General features: G+C 43.0%; 1 long non-coding RNA gene across 8 annotated transcripts in view; it reads right to left on the minus strand.

Moving 5' to 3' along the window:
- Positions 1-691: 691 nt before the first annotated feature.
- LOC142363144 (uncharacterized) overlaps positions 692-20,284 on the minus strand; it is an 89,190-nt gene continuing 69,597 nt past the window's right edge. For 7 of the 8 annotated variants that reach the window (XR_012765529.1, XR_012765525.1, XR_012765526.1 and 4 more), the window contains 3 exons: positions 8,606-8,669; positions 2,748-2,957; positions 692-1,710 (listed from right to left, as the gene is read on the minus strand). This is a non-coding gene — a long non-coding RNA (uncharacterized LOC142363144). Of the gene's footprint in view, positions 1,711-2,747; positions 2,958-6,103; positions 6,188-8,605; positions 8,670-20,284 lie in introns of all 8 variants that reach the window. The other variant, XR_012765530.1, reaches the window with a different exon arrangement.

Raw genomic sequence — 20,284 nt, forward strand, 5'->3', positions numbered from 1 at the left:
TTCCTTTGATTACTGTCAGCTGAGCCTCTTCACACCCTCCTTTGGTGTAATTATCCCCTCATCTTTTGAGTTTCCCCTAATGAGGGCAACCCATTTCTTAATCTATTAGTCAGCCCAGAGCCGTGGCACTGGAGCCTTTCACCACAACGACTGAAGGCAAACCCACCAGTAATCTGCAAACCTTGCGATGTTACAGGAAGGCTGATATCTTCATTTCTGCAACGCGTGTATGCGGAGCCTGGCCTGACTATGGGTGGTGGTTTTCTTCTATTATAAACCCTTGCTGTATAAACCAACCATTCCCCCTCACTGTAGGTGCCTATCTATCTTTCAGGTAAATATTTTCTCTTGCTGACCTAGTGCCATGAGCTTCCCCACTTAAGATGAAGTTGCTAAACCTGCTCAGAGGGGTCTATATGTGCTGATATTCCTTAGTTGCCGATGGCCTCACATTTTGACTGTAACCATGGAGCTGCTGGATTTATCATGGCTGCATGGCACAATGTGTATCTCATTATTCTTGCCTGGCAGCTTTGTACAGCTTTTATTTAGCTGTAAAAATAATTTACATTTCTTGAGCATCTGAATTAAGGATAAAATAGAACTATGGCATCGAGGGCTGAAGATTTTATGCAAATTTATTTGTAAATATAAATCACATTTAGAATGCAAAATTACACAAATGTCTACTGCACATCACCCATCTCTTAAAAAAAATTAATATTTTACCTTTTTTAAGAGTAATGCATTAACATATTACCTACATAGTCGCAACCTGAATGGAAACTTGGTAGAAAATTCAAAGTGAAATGTGGGTACCCTGGGTTACCAGTGAGCTCAGCTGTGTGACAAGGAATTTTTTGGCATCTACGTCACTGACTTGAAATTGCTCCAGGTCACCAGCCTGTGGCACTCTCCATCAGCCGCTCCCGGCCTGGGATGAAATTCTGGCTCTGCAGAAGTCCCTGACAAACTCTTGGTTGGCTTTACCGAGGCCGCGCTGTTCAGCTGTGTGAAGAGATGCGCAGGAAATGCGGTGACGTCACGAGTCCGCCACGTAATGACCACGTACCCACGCCACACACGCAACCGGAGCACCTGCTCCAAAAGTCATGTTGTTCAAATATTCCAGAGTAACAGTTCTGGGAAAACGCAGCTACTTGCATCTAATTCCAGTACACTCAAACATCATAAATCCGGGTATTTTTTATTGCTTTTTGGGATTTCAGAATGGTATAGAATATGTTTTTTAAAGTGGGATACAAGTGATGGCGTTATCCTGACTATAAAGCTACTTGCAGCAAATAATTTAACAGCAGTTATTTAGGTTTCAGAATTACCATAGATTTTGAATACAAATATGGCTTAATAAAATTTCTTTTCAAACTTTGACAGTTTCTGTCTGCTCTAACCTCTGGCTTTTCCTTTTAGCCCTTTCTGGTACTTGGTTATTTTAGTATTGTCTCCTCTTACACAAGATCTCTGCTTTATATTTATGGGGAAAAAAATCAGTGGTTGTTTTCTTGACTTTCCAATAAAATAATCCATATGAGATCTCAGTTTTGGTAGAACATGCCTTCTACTTGATGGAAGTAGCATCCAAACCATCTCAGAAATCTCTGTGCTTCTCATCCCTCCGCCACGCTGAGTTCTCCACTGTGCAGTCTTATTCCCGTTGCACTTTATAAAAAAGAGGTGAAGAATTGTTTCCTAAGGAAAAAAAAAGTGCATAAAAATATTAACTGCCAAAGCCCTGCGCTTTCTTTAGCTCTGCTGCTGTGTTGAGGCAAAATACAACTCCTGAATAAAAAGTAACACAGAAAATCACTCCTCCTTTAGTCAGAAGGCAGTTCCGCGGGGTGTTCGCTACGCTGAACCTGGGTAATCCACACCACCCGAATTTCTGAGCCTCGGCTCAGGTAGAAAAGCATCCAGCTGCATTCTGCTGTGTCTTGCAGAGCACTTGTAGGCAAAGTCAACTATCATCTCAGGCACGTTCATACAGTTATTTCAGCATTTCATACTAACTGACATGAAATTTATCTTTGCCTCTCGCCTGCCACACAACGCTGCCGAGCTTTCTGCTCGTACAGCTGGGGTGAACCGTGGGACAAAACTCTTCCCAGTCTGCATTTCTCCCGCCTGCAGCTTGCCTGCCAGCCTGGGGGGAGCCTGGGCACCGAAAGTCTGCCTACGGAGCACCTCAGGAGCCCTTTGAGTTTCAAAGACAGTTTTTAATTATAGATTTGGCCATTCAGCAGCCAACAGGCTGATCTGGCCATCCACACCTCGAAGAGCTTCGGAAGGCTGAAAAACTCCAGTACCCCTGTGGCTGTTATCACGTGTGCTACTGCTTTAGGGACATCCCAACTTGCTTGTAAAATTGGAACCTCAGTGTCGGAGTTGAGAGCACAAGGAACACAGGCTCAGGTAAATTTTGCCTTTCCAATTGTAATAAATAACATGTTTTAAATTTGTTTTTTTTGAATTTCACCTTCTGAGAAAGTGCACAGGGAAGAAACTCCAGGATTACAACAGACAATATTCATAAAATGCTCCTCTGGAATTTACCAGGTTAGAAACTTTCTGTCGACATTTATAACCATTCCACAAAAATCCTTAAACGAAATGTTAATTTTTGTTTAGGTCTCATGGAACAAGCTAAAAGAGAAGTGAAATGGATATTTCTGGTGGATGAACACTGAGGGCATACATTTTCCACGTTTAGTTTATCAGCAGTGCAATACCTTTTCTAGCCAATTATTGCTGCATCAGCATACTTCGAAAGTGCTGCGGTGTTGGGGGTGGAATCCAGTCATGCTCCCCAACATCACATTCATCTTGCTATCTCCAGTGTAGCAACATCCACTGTGAAGAGCGGGAGAGTGATGGCCATGGATGTTCAGCTTCGCGTCCTGGCTGGTACCGGACCAAATGAATTCATCAGGGCATCCAAACTGCAGAGAAGAAATGAAGAAATCAAAGGGAAAAATTGAAAAAAAAAAAAAGGAAGGTGTATGAATGAGAAATATCATAATTAAGAAGAGCCAAGTTCACTGGAGACGGGTTTAACGAATATAGAATAGTTTTACATCTCGGGAGGGAATAACACTGTTACAACCTCAGACAGGGCCCGAGGCCCCAGACACAAGAAGCTCCTGCTCTTCAGTCCCATCACAGGCAATCGGATTTAAGCACATGTTTAAGTACGTGGCTGAGCACGGATGGTTTGCGACATCTCTCTAAAAGCACAACCTTCCATTCTCCCAAACCATATGGGTTTGAATTCCCATATGGAGTGACAAAATAAAAATATATTCTCAAAATAGCTCTCAAAAGATGCACTGGCTGAAGGCTGCTTCCTGTGCTACAATTTGATTAGCCTCGTGTTTTTTTTCTTCAGCAGCGATTTCAATTTATCTCTGATATGGAGCATGAAAAGCTGCTTTTATAGTTGTAAGCAGAGAAGAGAAAGACATCTAGGAAGCAAATATAGAGAGCTCTTCTGGCTTTGTAGGAGCAGCAGCAAACAAAGTGACGCTGGGAGATGATCTATCTTTGCAATCTGTATTTAAGTTCCCTGTCAGCCCCTCCACGAGTGCAGAACATTACGTATTCTGCACAGCTCCAGAATAACCTAAAGGAGCCAAAAAATGTCAGTGCAGAAATCCCCCCTGTGGAAGGGATCTCTGCCAGCAAGGCTCTGCCCGGCTCGGCGCGGCGGCCGCACGCGGCTCCCTGACAGCTCCTTCTGTCCACCGCGACGAGAGAGGCTGGGGAGCGGCTCCCTCGGTGTGGCGGCGTTGATGGATGGCATCAAACACAAATATTCCCACTTGGGCTCAGCTGTAAGGTGCCTTCTTAAAAATTGTAGATTTTTTTTTTTTTTTTTAAGAAAAAAACATACTGGAAATTTTAAATTCCTTCCCACTTCGTCTGGGTCAGAGACCAAACCGTCAGCCAAGTGCCCGGGGAGCTGCTGGTGGCATCTAAGACCTGAAACTGCTGGCTTTGGAGGAGGAGAAAGTGGGAAGATCTGTCTTGGTGGGAGCCTCCTACCATCAAGTTCTTACCTGAAGACTCAAGAACAAAGTCTCGTAGCTGGGCTTAACAGGAATTACTTTCCCCCCCTGGCCTTGGACAGTTGGGGAACAGCACCACGGCACAAGCACCTCAGCATCCCTCAACACAGCTGGATCTTGGCTAGATGAAGGGTTGATGAGCCCTACAATGGCCATGAGGTTTTTGTGTTCTTGGCTTGAGACTGACGCAACAAGCTGTCTCAACAAGGATTCTTTCTTTGGAATCCACTACGAAGCTTCTGCAACTTCAGAAGCTTCCCACGGATTCCTGGGCTTTGCCGCTCACCGGTTTAGGCTGCTGCCTTAGGCTGAAGACCGGAATTTAACACCCACCCTTACTCCAGTGGCAATGTGGGCAGGGGAAGCTGTCGTTTAATTTTCTGGGCTATACAGGGCTGTCCAAACCACAATAGCACATGCTCTGGGAGAGTTTTCTGCCCTGTTTCTGGGTTAATATTTGCTGCTGTGATTGCAAAAGTGAAATAAATCTGATAAAAAATGTGTTCGTAAGACAACCATGCCCCTACCCTTGGCACAGGAGGGGATAGCAAACACCAGAGGGGTGGGATGGAGGGGGCTGACCAGCTCCCAGCTCCTGCTCAGCCCAGAAGGAACGAACAACCAGCCAAGGGCCAACCCCTCCGCTGGCCGTTTGCACCAGCCGGGTAGCTGGAGCAAGAAAAAACAGCCAGACCGGTGGCCAAGGACCCCTGCTAAGGGCACTGGTCAGGCTCTGGGATGCCCATCTCCAAGCCATGGCCCCAGCATCTGCAGCAGTTCGAAATAAAGTTCTTTTTTTCTTTTTTCCCCCTCTCTCTCTCACTAATCTATTAAAGCTTTAGGAATGTCTTTTCCAATCGGAGCTAAAGCTGTAGATTTACCCTCAAAAGAGACTTTTATAATATCAAGAAATACTAAAACCCAAAAATGAAAATAAAAGATATCTAGAATGGGAAGAAGATGAGCTGTAAAAGCTTTGGAAGAGAAAGGATTAGAAACCAGCTTTTCTCTAAAGAATTTATACAGAAAAAAAACACTTTGGAAACAATTATTTACAAAGTTTAAAGTATTTGGCACCCTTTGCTTCGGTAAGATAAGGGGCAACAAATAACATCCATAGTCACAAGGAGTTAGCCCAATTACTTCTGTCAGCAAAACTAATTTCACAAATAATATGTTTCTTCTAGGAAGAATACTTTTCTTGCTTCAAATTCATTTTTACATTGCTAATAAGTCTCTTAGCAGTAGATTATAAGTGCCTCTTAAGCCAGGAACACGTGGATCGCCCTGAGCACAGCCAGCGGTCTCTTCTCCGGAAAAACTGTGATTGAAGCCGAGGAGAAATTCGCCTGAGGAGGTTCACTGCAGGTGTTTGGTCCCCCGTCTGTAACCGGCACCCTTACAGAAGCTGTTAATGATTATTACACATCACCGGTCCTCAGAAACACGATCTAGGACTATGCTGACCTTTTTGCCTTGCCTTACATGTAGAAATAAGAGGGCTTTTAGGGCTAAGTGCCCGGAGAGTAGAAAAGAATCCACCTGCCTGACAACCCGTATAAGGCCTGAGAACGTTAAAAAATTGTCCAAAATGATCCAAAAACTACCTGAAATGTCCTAAACCTGGCACCTGCTGAGCCAGGTAAACCCTTTCAGGCAATGTAAGTTCAGAAGAATTTAACTTTGGTAAAAAAGCGATGGATGAGGGATGAAGACGCTCAATGACAGGCCTCTCCAGCTGGGACCAACGGGTCCCACTTTCCTGAGATCCACAGATGTGACACTTGTCCCAAGGAGATGCTGAAGCACGTGGCTGTGCTCTTTGGAGGGGAACAAAAGCCAGAGCTGCACTGAGGCGGGAGGAAGAGTAGCAGATACGGGAGACAGACAGAGAACTAAAACTTCTAGACACGTCACCAGAGCAATCTGAAATAAATTTTACTGTCCTTTCTGGATAAATGCAATTCTATCAACTCTGCTTGAAGGCAGTGAGAAGTCCCAGGCTGCCCTTGGCCCCTCACCTGCACGGTGCAGAAGTGGCTGTCCTCGCCGGCTGGGATTTCACCGCTCCGACTCCGAAGAGCCTGTCGGTGCCCTCCCCTGTGCTGGGAGGGGCAGAAAGAATATAAAGTGATTTTAGAGCAAACAAGAATCACAGCCAGTGACCCCTGTATGGAACCATAAGCTGTTGTCCAGGAGATTATTGTCAAGTATTGCCCGCTCTGCAGCTCTTTGCATGGAAAAGCATCAGAAACAACGTGCCTTGGGAAGCTGCCTGGAAAATGCATGTAGTATCTTAATTCACCCAAAGAAATGCTCACTAGTGCAAAGAAAATATTTAGATGGTGGAGAAAAAGGATCAGCTTCCAGCTTTGGAAATTCCAGGCAACTCTCTGATTTGTGCGTAGGCACCTCACTGAAGAAAGGAGATGAGAGGTGTCTGTGGCCAGCCCGGATGTTCTAAGAAAGCATCTGACAAAGTTACAAACCTAAATCCTGCACCTAGAAAAGGGGCTAAATTCTTTAAATTGAGTCATTTAATTTCAATTCCTCCCTTTTTTGTTCCAAAGGCTTTGTGGCAATTCATGTGAAAGCACTAAGTAAATATTTTCTTGCGCTGTGTGGAAGATGATGTCAGGCAGTGATGGAAGAGAAACACTGACTTTGTAGAACTGTTTGTACCTCAGATAGGATTGACTCATTTTGTGAGATTATAGAAAATGCATTCTGTGATTATATATGCCCCCAGAGGCCTCGTGGAGGTGAGATTATGCATCTCACAATGTTATTTTACCAGGAAAAAAATGGACTGAGTAAATAAAAAATCTGCAGGATGTGACTTCATCATGCACTGTTGACATCTGCTCATATGATTTAAAGGATGTGACTATAAATATGGTAGCTGCTAATGTAAATGATGAAGAAATCATAGGTCAATCATATAATAATAAATATTAGCATAGGATTCCCAAGGCCAGAAATGGCTGAAATGGTAATTAGAATTATGATTTTACTCTTGAATTATGTGATACTGAAAACACTTTGGTCGCTGCTGCTTTCCTGGAACTGCTTCATTAAAGCCAAGCAGATACACTCTCCAATCTTTCTTGTTCCAAGAAATAATGTCACCTTTTCATAAAGACTATTTTTCTTTCAGGTAGGTGCCCACCTCACCCCGTATGCTGCATCAAGTTGCCGTGAGCTACACGTTCACGGTCCCTATTGGTCTGGGTGCTGGTCTGAGGATGCAGCACCCCACCTCTGTCATCCACGTTAGATACCTCGGGGTAAGTTAGAAAAAGAGGAAAAAAGTCTCATAACGGTACTGCAGGCACAAAGCAAGGAGCTAACCCCGTCCTCAACCACTTCCCTCTTAACACCAGAATAAAGTGCTCTCCAAAAGCATTAATGCAATAGCCAATATATTAAATTTGATGAAAGACCGGTCCAAACAATATGGTTTAAATTGACAAAATACCTGAAACTCATGGCGTTATTTATGGCACCACTGAATTACCCTGGACACACAGAAGGCACAAAAAAATGTGACTGCAGCTTTAGCGTAATTCGTTTAGGAGTTATCTGGCAACACCTTGTGCAGCAAAAAATCACCCCAGCCAGCCTGGTGCTGGAGAGCAAATGCTTCCTTCCAGAGGGCTGATCATCCCTTTAAAGCACGAAGCGTCATTCTTCACCTGCTTCCCCCGGCTCCGTACATCTCTCCCTGCAATGAAGGCTGCGTGAATTTGTCCCAGAGCAATTGGAAAGTCAGAAGCTGCTAGATGAAAATATTTTAAGGAGCGGGAGTTGCTGGGTGATTACTGTATTACCTGGGGATCCCTGCCAACCGCTGCGTACGGCAGGCTTTGGAAATGCTGCTAAATCATACTGTTACAGGGAAAAAAAAAAACCCACAATATAATCCTGTAATGCTATCCGAATATTGTCGGGCTGTTTTCTTCTCATGCCTGAAACGCTGTGCTGACACTAAGCTCACAGCTGAGCAGCTGTGTCCTAGCCGGTGTCTAATGCTGAACCACTCTGTAGGAAAAAATCCAGATACGCTACGAGTATTTTAGCAGGGTTACACGAAAGTCTAAAATTAGGTCATAAATTATATAATCTTGCAAGGAAACAACAAATTTAATGACTATGCCAAACCAGAGATAAAAGCTGAGGAAGGAAATAGCATCTTTCTCATTAAATATTAAGGATCAGATCCTTCAAACATTTCTCAGCGATGAACTCTGTGGGAGTCTGGCATCTGTATTTGTGTGTGTTCTATAGAATATGCTTATACATCATATACAAGTGCTGAATGCGATTTATGGAGCGCGCACACGTAGTAAGTATATTTATAATGCATAAATATATTCCCTCAAGAGCAAAGAAGGTGATTAGTGACAGTTTCCTAAGAGGTTTAATCAGATATCATGATGGCTTATTTCCAGTGTTGTTCCAGAAGCGTTTTTCATTACAGGGCACAGAAGGAGCAGGTAGAGGCACCTCTTTTTCACACTTACAGCAGCAGCAGATATCACAGACTCAGAGACCAGCTCTGTGCATCCTCGGTAGGATTAAAGAGCCCTGTAAAAGAAGAAAGATCACCAAGTTAGAACAACGGATTTGAAAATTCCCTGCTACCTCTGAATCTCTCCCCTCATGCTGCCGTGCTATAGCCTTTCTTCTAACCTCACACAAGACAAGTTTGATTTGATCTGTTTAAAATAATGCAGGGGTGAGGTTTTCCGCATATCCTCTGAAAAGTTTTAAGTGATTCCCCTGGGCCCGAAGGCTGGTGCTGATGTCCTGAGTATGTTAATGAGGGGGAATGAGAATCTCGGATGGAAGAAGCCAGATAGTGCTCCCATCCTCGCTGTCGTCAAAGCCTCTCTGATAACCATGGCCGTTTTTTCAAAGATCGGAGTCATTTGTGGATTGACTATATAATCCTTGTGCCGAAGCCTGGGAAAACTGCTGTTGATGCCCTTGGCAAATTCTTATCCTAAAAAAGCATGAAAAAGAGTACCAAGTAATTTCAATTCCATAAAATATATTAAATGCAGCACACAGGTATGTAAATGGAAAACTCCGTAACTGTAATTTGCCCATTTAGAGCCTGATCTAAAGGCTATAAAAGTTAATTTGAAATCTTTTCATTGATTTTAATGGCCTTTAGATCAGGCTCATATTACTCACCGCATATCATGTTTGTTTCAGTGCAATAGTGTGTTTATCTGAAATGTGAATTTTGTGGATTATAACGCATACAGATCCAGTGCTTATGGTCCAAAGGCAAAGCTTATGAAATTTATTGACTTTAGCAACACACATAAAATCTAAAAATCAAAAGAAAGTCCCACATAAAGATTACACTTTTTTAAAATGATATAAAAAATGAGGAGGCCTTCTTTTCATTGTATACTAATACAATCTAAATGCATTTTAAGCATCATGAAATCCAAATGGAATTTCTCACAATTCCTCATTTTTGACTGCAGCAGTTCAACAAAAAATTACATGTAAATGATTCAAAGCCTCTTGAAGAAACAGCACTTTTTTCTAATTTGAAGAGAAGGAAAAAAAGTTTCGACCCAAGCTCAGCAAGAGATAACAGTATCACAGTCGCTGCACGGAGAATTTAGCCACTCATAATTCTAAATCCCTCTCAAATGCTTTATTGCTATAAGGTGGCTAATACCAGCCTCTACACAACAGGACTCCTGTAGCATTAACCGTGAGAGATACGCTTCCAGAAAGAAACTATAGCAAAGTAATTGTAAGTCTCTAATGATGCATAAAACCAAGCTGAATTGGTCCTGAATTCTCCACATAAAAGAAATGAACCATCAGAAGAACCAATTCTGGTGGCAGTATAACATACCCCAGTGTGGAAACTGTTTATGGTCTCTGCTGCAGTGGAAACAGTCCTACTAATATGCAAGCAATATGAATTTATTAAAAATACCCAAATGCTGCAACTTCTTATGATACCATGTGTGACATTAAAAACAAATCATGAGCCAAAAGAAAACCTTGTCTGTACCAAAACCATTCACAGTCTTCTTTCTCAGTCATAGCCAGTTGTCGAGATGATGAATTCAGTGGGTTCTGCAAGCTTTCAAACCCATCATGCAAGACTTTCAGGATGATGCTGTGCTCCGTGGCAGGTGCTGTTTCACCAAGCTGGGCTGTGTTGGAGCTCTGCCCCACCAAGACTGCACATCCCCAGGTCCTCAGCCAAACCTAGACTGACCAGATGGGCAGGAGATCAGCCTGGAGGCTCGTCACCCTTTACCTGGTGTGCTCATGAGGAGACCTGTGCTGGGACCTCCAACAGTGGCCTTCAAGGATACAGAGCCAAGGCCGTGTACCAGCAGGACAGGGCTGTCCCTGCTGCTGTGCCAACAAAAACCCTAAACCTCCCATTTTTTCTTAGAAAGTTTAGTCAATTCCTGCTGGATAAGCATCCAATAGAATACTCAAATCCATATTTAATGCTACCATTTAATTAATTAATGATGCAATCCACAAACTCTAACAATGAACCCAGCTCATTTCAGAAACCTCAACGCATAAACCTGGACCTTCACCCATTAATCCGTCCCTGTCCGGAGGCAACTCGCTCCAGCAGCAGATCAGATTGATTGTCTGAGAGACCAGAAATCACTTACTCATGCACAAAGGAGGCCCAGCAGACACAGAGGTCGTGCACGTTTCACCACGCAGCCTTACCCAGGAGCTTCAGCATGGCCTTAAACACGATTTCTTTTGAGATGAGAAGCCTGTCTTTTTTTCGCATCTAGAAGATCTCTGGCTTTTTTTTAGACGCTGCCAAGAGGTATTGCCTGGGAGGACGCTTTTCTGGCACTGGGGTATCTCTCCGCTGAGAACTCAATTGACAAGGCTGAAACAGTTGGGTTTGTTTGTTTTATCATTTCACAACTCGAAGAGCCAGACATCTGAAAGCTCAGATACATCATTGCACAGTGTCAAAATCAACGCAGGCACAGATTTGAAATCTGCACACGTGGACAAAAATAGGGCATATCTGAAATTAATTAAAATTTCTAGGCATTACCTAGAGAACAGTATTTATCCGTAATAAGCATGCATCAATGTATATCACATTTAGTGCATGGTTTTTAGTGAAGTTGCAGTTTTCAAGTTTTCTGTATAGGACTCTAAGGCTTAGCAATGACTTTTCATTTTAAAAAAGCGTTTTAAAGCATTCTTTTATAAAAAACAAGAAGCTAATGTCACTGATTTAAAATGAAGCTAAAAGGAAACAAAATGCAAGTGACCCACTGGGGCTTTCTCTGCTTGCAATTGAATCTATCTACACCACATACTACAAGTGCAGTACAAAACATACAATAACTATGTATAGGTGTTACAGCCTTAGCTATAATCTCTGTGGAAATTATAGGAGGAAGAGGTAAACTATTTTGTGGAGGATTTAAAAAAAAAAGGCAGCATTGATTTGACTCTCTTCCTACTGCAGTTAATGAAATTTTTAACACTGACAGCAGTAGAAAAAGTAAGGATAACAATAAAAGGCGAAGAAATTGTTTCCCTATTAAATATCCTCCTTGTACATATACTTCTATATATAACAATAAAGAAATGGAGAAACTGATGAAAGAGGGGAAAACTGCTGCAGGCAGAAGACACACGTGAACTAATTCACACTGTTACAAACTTTGTTCATGTTAGTGAGGTGCTGGCACCCTGAGCATCTTTTTTATTTATTTATGAGTGAGAGGTCTTACCCTGTAAGCAATTTTTCTGGCGGTTCATTCGGGAAAAAAATGTCTGAACTACTTGACCCATCGCCCCAAGGATCTCACAGAAGTGAGTGCCATCCAAGATACTACATCTGACACCTCTATATTCAAAGGTACCTCCATATTTTCCAATCAAATCAGAACAACTCTAATTAAATTTAAACAAGAAGCTAAAGTGAGATGAATGGTTTATAGGTGCTTCATGCTTCCCTACATTGATTAATAGATAAAGAATTCATGCTTCCACCAAATTAGTTGACAAACCCTGATGTAATTTACTCCTTGTACATGACGATGTGTAAGCACAGTGCCTTCCAGTAGGGACTGAGCTCCAGCTCCCTCTAAATGTATTTTGCACTAGCTGGCTGCACCCGCCAGGTATTTACATTCCACAAATCTTGTCTTCATATTCAAAGTTTCCCGGTATGGTTTTCATTTGAAATGAAAGTAGCAGTGATAATTCTTGCATAGCAAGCCGTTGTTTGTGAATCAGGTTTGCAGTGCGGGCAGTTGCGTTGGACCGTGCTGTTTCCTGCTGCCTAGACAACTGCTCTGTTGAGTTTTATTTTTCCTTTTGTTTCCCCTGATGTTGTCCTGTGCATGACTCTGCTCTGTAAGTGAGCAGCAAATTCAATTTTCTTTCACATACAGATGATATTTTGCAAGAGCCATGCAATTGCCACTAGAAAATCAGGCTCTTTAAGCCCAAAGCTGATTCAGAAGATGCCTGACCACTTCTAAAGCAGAGCAGCACAAGCAGAAGGCAGGCCAGGGGCTGCACCAGGGGCTACCTGTCTGCCCCAGCCAGCAGCGAGCCCCAGCCACCACAGACCAGGCTGCAGCCATCCGGAGATGTGTTCCGACTTTTGGAGACGGCACTGACTGAGGTTGTGTTGAAGGAGTTTATTCTTTAGAATAATGCAGTTCAGGTTAAGGTATGAACCAGCTGCTGGCGAGAGGTGTATACGGGGTCCAATCTGAGTCGCCGATTACTTTGCAGTTCAAATTTTGCAAGGGGCACCCAGCCCTTGAGACAGATATCCCTGTGTCGGAAAAAGGGAAATCAATAAATCTATTCAGAAAGATGTAATTTCATTTTGCTTCTTAACCAGAAATTGAGATACACACATTTCTCCCCACTCCTCCCTGACTTAAATGTATCCTGTGTTATATAAGTAATTGTTTTGAACCCACTCTAGGACACAGTCAGAGACCTGACTCCAATAACACATTATCAGTAAAACAAAGCAAAACAGTTTCATGTCCCTGCTGGGTTTGTATATACACTCTTAAATGAGCAGATTCTCTCATCATTCACCCTCATCTGGTCACTGTATGCTTAGTCACAGCTGTCACAACAGGTGCCCGAGCGTCCTCCCCCTTCATGGCACTGCTTTTTCTTTCTAGATTTTGTTGTCAAATTCCTCTGCTGCCTTTCTCTGGTGGCTTTGCAGTTCCCTCTCTGTCTCTTCCCAAATTCAACTTCATCATTACTTCTGAAATCATCCAGGGCTGGCTGACTCTGGATGCGACACCTCTTCGTCTTACACAGCAGCTCTTCTTTACAAGTTGATGTTCTTCATCCTATCACATGAAACCGGTTTATCCATCACCTTTGGCCATGCTTTTCTTGCCTGGACCTTTCTCCATTTTCCTTCATACCTCCAGGGACCACTTCTCCCAGCTGCAATGCACAAGAGTGTGTTGCAAGATATACTTCGGGCCTCTGTGGGATTTAGAGGCTGATTCCTCCACTAGTCCAGTTTATCTCCCCCTGTGCCAAACGACAGCAGGAGTCTCCAGTGACCTGAGGATTTCCAGGAGGGCTCTTGCCCAACAACATATTTAACATGAAAATTCTTTGAAATCAAATTTATGCCCCAAGTTATCACCTCTTCACTTTTGTTTCTCTCTAATGTCCTTCAACAGTCGTTTGGGGTTCCCAGAACTGAGTGCAGAACTCCTCTCCTCTTCCACCCCTCCCACTGCAGATTTACCTACTGCATTTTCCCACTGAGCTTCGCACTCATTGGGGATCTTTTACTGCTGAAAATCCCACGAGTTCTTAAATTATCAGCACTGTGCTACTGCACACTAACAAAGTTTATCTGATACAACAGCATATCAAACATTTTTAGTTCTGTAACAAATGTTTTCTTAGCTGGAAGCAAGTCTCCTCTGATATTAAAGTACCTCCAAATAAAGAGATAGTTTTATATGAGTTTTTTCTATTATCTTCAAGGAATATAGTGTAGGTCGAGGGCAAGACATACACAATTCAACTGCTTTTATGTTTTGTAGACATCAGAATTTAGGGCCTGAATTCCGAAGTGCTGTAATCCATCAGTCCCACCGAATTGCAAAGGCTATGTAACCAATACCAATCACCTATAGCACTGAAACGATTGGGAAAAACATGAAGGCGAAAGCTTTCTACAATTTTACTTCAAGAAAATTACACAGGAGCAAAGAAAATACCCAACTCTTGATTCACAGAACAAATAGATCCGTTACAGTACTAATACCATTTAGTCTGTTTTCTCCTTAAGAACCCATAGTTAGGGGTTAAGCCATGCATTTATAGCTCAGGTTTCATCCATTTGGGATTGAAATATTTTTTCCTAGCTTGCCCTTACAGTACTGCCTTTCCTGACCTACAGCACGGTGTAACATCCCTGCAGCAATTACAACTGTTTGCAGTTGAGAACAATCACAAAAATCTTGATTTCATTGCCACCTTTTTTAACGCAATCCATCAAATGACAATCAAAAGTAGAGGCAGTGTCATATATTCACCCAGATTTCAGTTGGTCACCTACAATTTGAAGAATTCATCCCCTATGTTATCATACTTTACAGCTCTTTGGACATATTAATTAACATGTTGAGCTAAATTGACTTAAATTCTTGCTGCCTTAAAATTGAAGAGAGAATTCATTCCTCTCTTGCTTATTCTCCCTCTTTTCCCAGACTACTTTAAAAGTAAAGTAATTATTACTGGTGTGTGCAGCTTGACCCTTAGTAGGATGAGAGATCTCCCAGGCTTGCACGTGATCACTCCCTAAACTAGAATGGGAACAGCTCATCTGCTCTGCTGTGGTGCAAGCCTGCCTGAATGCAGGTACGCAGGGATCCTAAAGAAAACATAAACCTGCAATGGATACAAGGAAATTAATAGAGGTGAACAGTGATTCAGGGGGGAACAAACCAGAATGGAAAGCTGGTGTACCGCAAAACCAGCAGTGCGAAGAAACTCGAGGAAATGAGCTTAGCCATAGCTTTTTTTTTTTTTACCTTGTACTAATTGCTTTAATTTATGGCTTTACTTTACCTACTTTCACCAAAAATCGTTGGGCAGAATGAAATAAACCTCAACTGCTGTCTGCCGAACTGACTGGCAGGCATCACTTCTCCAGAGGTAACAGGACGCTATCGCTCCCAGGGGCAGAAAGCAGGAGTTTTCAAACCGACGCTGTTTTACATGGCATCTCTATAGCTGTAAAAGCTTCATGTTCCATATTATTAACCTCTTTCTATTCAAGGATCCAGCAAAGGTGGCCGTGTCAGCCACCCGACCTGAAGTTGGAGACCTTTCTGGGTGAGGAGACATTTCAGAGCATAATAACTACACAAAATCCTTATCACACATTGTCGGAGAGTTGGGATTACCGGTGGTCATTAGTCAATAATTGTTAGAGTAACTGATGGGTAAGTGGTAACCCTTCAGATGCAATTCTTCTGCGGGAATGAGAAAAGCAGCTGGAAGGAATTCATAACAAGAACCTCGCAGAGCTCAGAGAAATGTGATGTATAAACAGATTATTATTTCCTGTGGATATTGATGATAAATGAACCGGATTTGGTATGTCTAGGAAATATCACCACACTCTAAGCCATCTGAACTCCCTATGGCTCAAGGTAAAAACCTCTCCTGTAACATATGAGAACTTGGCATAAAGAAAGCACTAAATATCTGGGTCACTAGAAAACCAGAAGCTGAACATTCCTTTTGCACACTTTTCATTTAATTAATCTTTCCTGCAGGCTTTCAGTGTAATGAGTCATTGATTATTGCAAAGAGTGCTTTACAGGGTAAATTAATTCATATAAGAGAAACAGTAACAAGTGCTAAGTAGCCAGATAAATAAATAAAGCCCAAAGTGTGTTGGTCATCTGGTTGCAAGTCAGCCCCAGGGGACTCCCATTTCTGTAAATCAGCTACTCAGTGAATGCTACCAGTACCTGTGCTCGTCTGTCCTCATCTTTACCTGTACCTACAACCTTATAAAATATGAAAAATCATTGTAGAAAAGGCATAAATAATGAAAATGCTCTTCCTCTACTGGAAATTAGACAACCTATAACAGGATGATGGCTAATTACATGAGAAAACATATGAAAAAAATTGGCTTTTCCGTTTAATTTAGAGTAGACTTCTATTCAGTACATGGTCACTCAGTTCAGTGTAATAAACCACATTTTTAAAAAGAAAGCAGGAGGAGTAGAATGCCTATGTTTGTGGTTAAAAAGAGAAAAGGCTGACGTTTGGAGAAGCTGGTTCTACACATGAAATTAATCTTAAAATACTTTTATGGGCATGGGACAGGTCTAAAGCTATTACCTGGCTTTTCACAGTGCTTCCGAAAAGATTAAATTCTAACGAAAATGACACTGAAACAAGAAACATGCTCAATGCAAAGATGAAAAAGGAGCCACCTTTCTCCTTGACACATCTGATTCTTCTTTAGCTTGAGTCATATCAGGCATATATCAGTATATTTATGCAAAAAGTGGTTTACCAAGCCAGTCAGCAAAGAGTAAGCTTGCAGCTGGCCTGCAAAAATTACCCACAGGGGAAAACCACACCAAAGAAACAATACAATTCCTCATGACCTTACCTTGAGACCAGTCATACTGCGAACTTGCTTGGATCAGAAAAGGTTTTGCCCCACTAAAAATATTGAAGAGATGGCAGGATTATAGTTTACGAAGACCCCAAATCCGCTGCAGTGTTAAACTGCGCAAATCCAGAGTAAAAGTTGCCTCCTATTTCGACTGTACACTCAGCTACAGCACACACGCATATCTGAGCTGCTTTGATGGCTTTCAGCATCGAGCGGGGTTCCCATCACTCTGTGAGGAGATTTATTTTCATCTGTCTCATTTTGTCTCTGCAAGACATTCCCTTTGCCGTCCACAGCCTTGGAAAGTGATGTTTAGATGTTTGCCAGAAGCGTGCCGTGAACATCCAGGCAAGGAAAGGTAACAACCACCTCAGTTTGCAAATAAAGATTTCTCCCATTCATACCATCAGAGAAAGAAAAAAAAGAATACCTTTATGCTGGAAAATATTCACCGAAATCGCAAATTAAGCAGGGGGAAATGCTAAATTCAAGAAACAAGTTAGTCATTTATAATCACAGAATCACAGAACGGTAGGGGTTGGAAGGGACCTCTGTGGGTCACCCAGCCCAACCCCCTGCCCAAGCAGGGTCACCTAGAGCAGGACTGCGTCCAGGCGGGTCTTGAATATCTCCAGAGAAGGAGACTTCACAACCTCCCTGGGCAGCCTGGGCCAGTGCTCCGTCACCCTCAGAGGGAAGAAGTTCTTCCTCATGTTCAGACGGAACTTCCTGTGCCTCAGTTTGTGCCCATTGCCCCTTGTCCTGTCGCTGGGCACCACTGAAAAGAGCTTGGCCCCATCCTCCTGACACCCACCCTTGAGATATTTATAAGAATTTCTAAGGTCCCCATGAGCATTAATGTGCACTTCTGCACTTAAACCCAACCCGAAACGTGCTGTTAGTTCATGTTACACTGCACACCCCTCGGGACACGCACAGTCGAATTACAGCGCATTAAGGGTACTCACCAAGCAGCAGTGCTATCAGGTGGCCGTACTGAGCAAACTCTGCGCCCGTGGCACGGATGAGCTTGGACAGAATAGCTTCCACTTGTGGGAGAGCTTTCTTACAGCAACGGACAGCTATTAGACTACGTAAAATCTGAATTAGAAAACCCAGTTTTAAATATATCACTTAAAAAGTAGCAAGGAGTCCTTTCGCTCCCTGGAGACCACTGGTTTCCCAAACAAGCGGATGGATTCTAATAAGTCATTGTGCATTCTTTTCTGTTTGTCAATGACCTAGTTCCCATGCTGTCTGCTGTACTGAAGTGGGAAACTAAAGCCTGGGGGTAGATCTTCAGCTGGAGTAGTTCAGCCCTGCTCGCTGTGTCAGTACAGCAGCGGGCAGAGAGCATCTCCCAGTCAACACACGAAACCCAGAAAGTTTCATTTCTTGGCTGCAACAAGATGAGAAAGATGCCTCTCCAACATCAACCAGCAGGTGAGTAGGAACATATTGACAAACCTGAATTTTGGGGTGACTTCAATGAGCGAACTCTGCTTGTTTGACAACTCACAAAGTCGAGGTGCATTCCTGAGATGAAATGCATAGATTTTAATTATTGACCTGGGACTGATTACATAATGAAGCTCAAATGGCTGTTGACATAGGGATTTTTTTCAGGATTTGTTTGATTATTAGAATTAATATAAGCATATGGTGAGAATATTCACAGAAAGAGCTGCATTCTGCCTTATTATCTCGGTAAAATATTTTTCATTTTCTTGAAATTGCATATGTTGCACACTGACGATCCTTGCAATGCCTTACAAATAATGCATTTATACATCATTCAAATAACACATTATAATTTATAGGTTAGTTATTTATTTTGCTGTCAATCAAAATCGGAAGCTGTATGACAGGGCTCAGATTAGGAGAAAGAGTTTTTTCACAGTAAGCTTTAATAAACTAATGATGATATTATACGAGGTATCACAGAAAAACTTGCCATCTAATAATAAGCTTGTTCCTGTTTATTTGAATGTTCCACCTTGTGCTTGTTTGTAAAAAGTTAATAATTACAGCATAGTTAAACTTATGTAAATAAGTGAGTCTGCACTGGATAAAACCTGTGATTGAGCTGCAGCTCTACTTAAGCGGTGAAAATTTTGAGATATCAGCCTTTTTTACTGCAGCATACAACATCCTTCTGAAGAGGTGCTTGATGTTTTGCCCAAATAACTCCTGTAAGCTTGGCAGGGTGAAGACAACCACTCAAGCCCCTTCCCAGCACAGCCACAGGGAAGGATTTGAAATGGCGCAGCCTTAGCAGGCACTTCAGTACGGAGGTTCCTGGATCAGCACAGACACCAGCACACACAGCAGCCGAGCAGGAAGGCAGGAAATCACTGCAAAGTAATTTCCTCCTAGGTCTGCCTTGCCCTTACTCCACCAGGGTGGTAGCTCCTGGACTGTGTACTGCAGCTTCCAGTGGTCCCCAGAGCACACACACAAGACGGTGGTTGTCCTGCTAGGTAACCACTATTCAAAACTTTTTTAATTAAACATTTTTATTTACATTTCCTTACCTGTATTTGTCACCGAGATCTTGAGCCATCTGACAATGCCACCATGAACGTAGTCATATCATCAACAAGGTTTTCCTTACGCACGTGGCTTGCAGCACACACCAGACAGTCTGCTATGTCCTGGCTGGCTTTACTTTGCCACTGAAATGCTGTCAAGCAGCTACACTGGCCCCATAAAAAGGTTATTCTTGAATACCAACTGTCCCAGCATCCTGAAACCCAAAATGTACCCACGTGCTCCAACCGCAGGGGGGCACGGTCATCCTGACTGCTTCTCTCGAAAGCCTCCCAGCAGAGACCAGGACAAAGCTCACTTCCCCAACTCCAGGAGACTGCACAAATGCAACAGGTACTCTCTGCTTGCTGCCCATGCTTCGGTAGTTAAGTGCTGACACTACTCCCTTGTACACGGCAGACCTCTGGCAGCCATCGATAAATGCAGGTTCTGGATGGGCCGTGTTAGATCACAGATATTTGTACTTGTAAAGTTGTCTCCTGCTGTGACCCAGCCAACCACGGCCATATGGGACGGTGGGAACACCGCTGGTTACATGTGCAATAGCCCTTTGGTCAGATTTGGCAGCAGCACTACCCAGCGGCCCTCCACGCTGCGTAGAGTCACCTCCATAAATCAAGTGCTGCCACGCTTCTCTTGAACCACCTGGAGGCCATCCAGCTGGACCACGGGCTCAGATCGTCACCTCTTGGCATCGTGGTGGTGGGCGATGCTAGCAATGCAGCTTGGCCAGCACAGGGTGCTAACTGCTCTCCACGGTAGAGGGATGGTCTCAGAGCAAGGCAGGGCACCAGCTGAAATCACCTCAAGCCCTAAACGAACCCTGATCTTTCCACCACCACCCTCAGAGGAAGCCTAAGCAGATGAGTCCACCTCAACTGACATGAGCCTTTCTGCATAGAAAAACCCAGGTGCTCGGAAACCAAACTTTCCTCTTACAAAGAAGAAAACACCTCTCACG

Source organism: Opisthocomus hoazin, chromosome 14 (assembly GCF_030867145.1).
Source record: "Opisthocomus hoazin isolate bOpiHoa1 chromosome 14, bOpiHoa1.hap1, whole genome shotgun sequence".
Taxonomy (NCBI): domain Eukaryota; kingdom Metazoa; phylum Chordata; class Aves; order Opisthocomiformes; family Opisthocomidae; genus Opisthocomus; species Opisthocomus hoazin.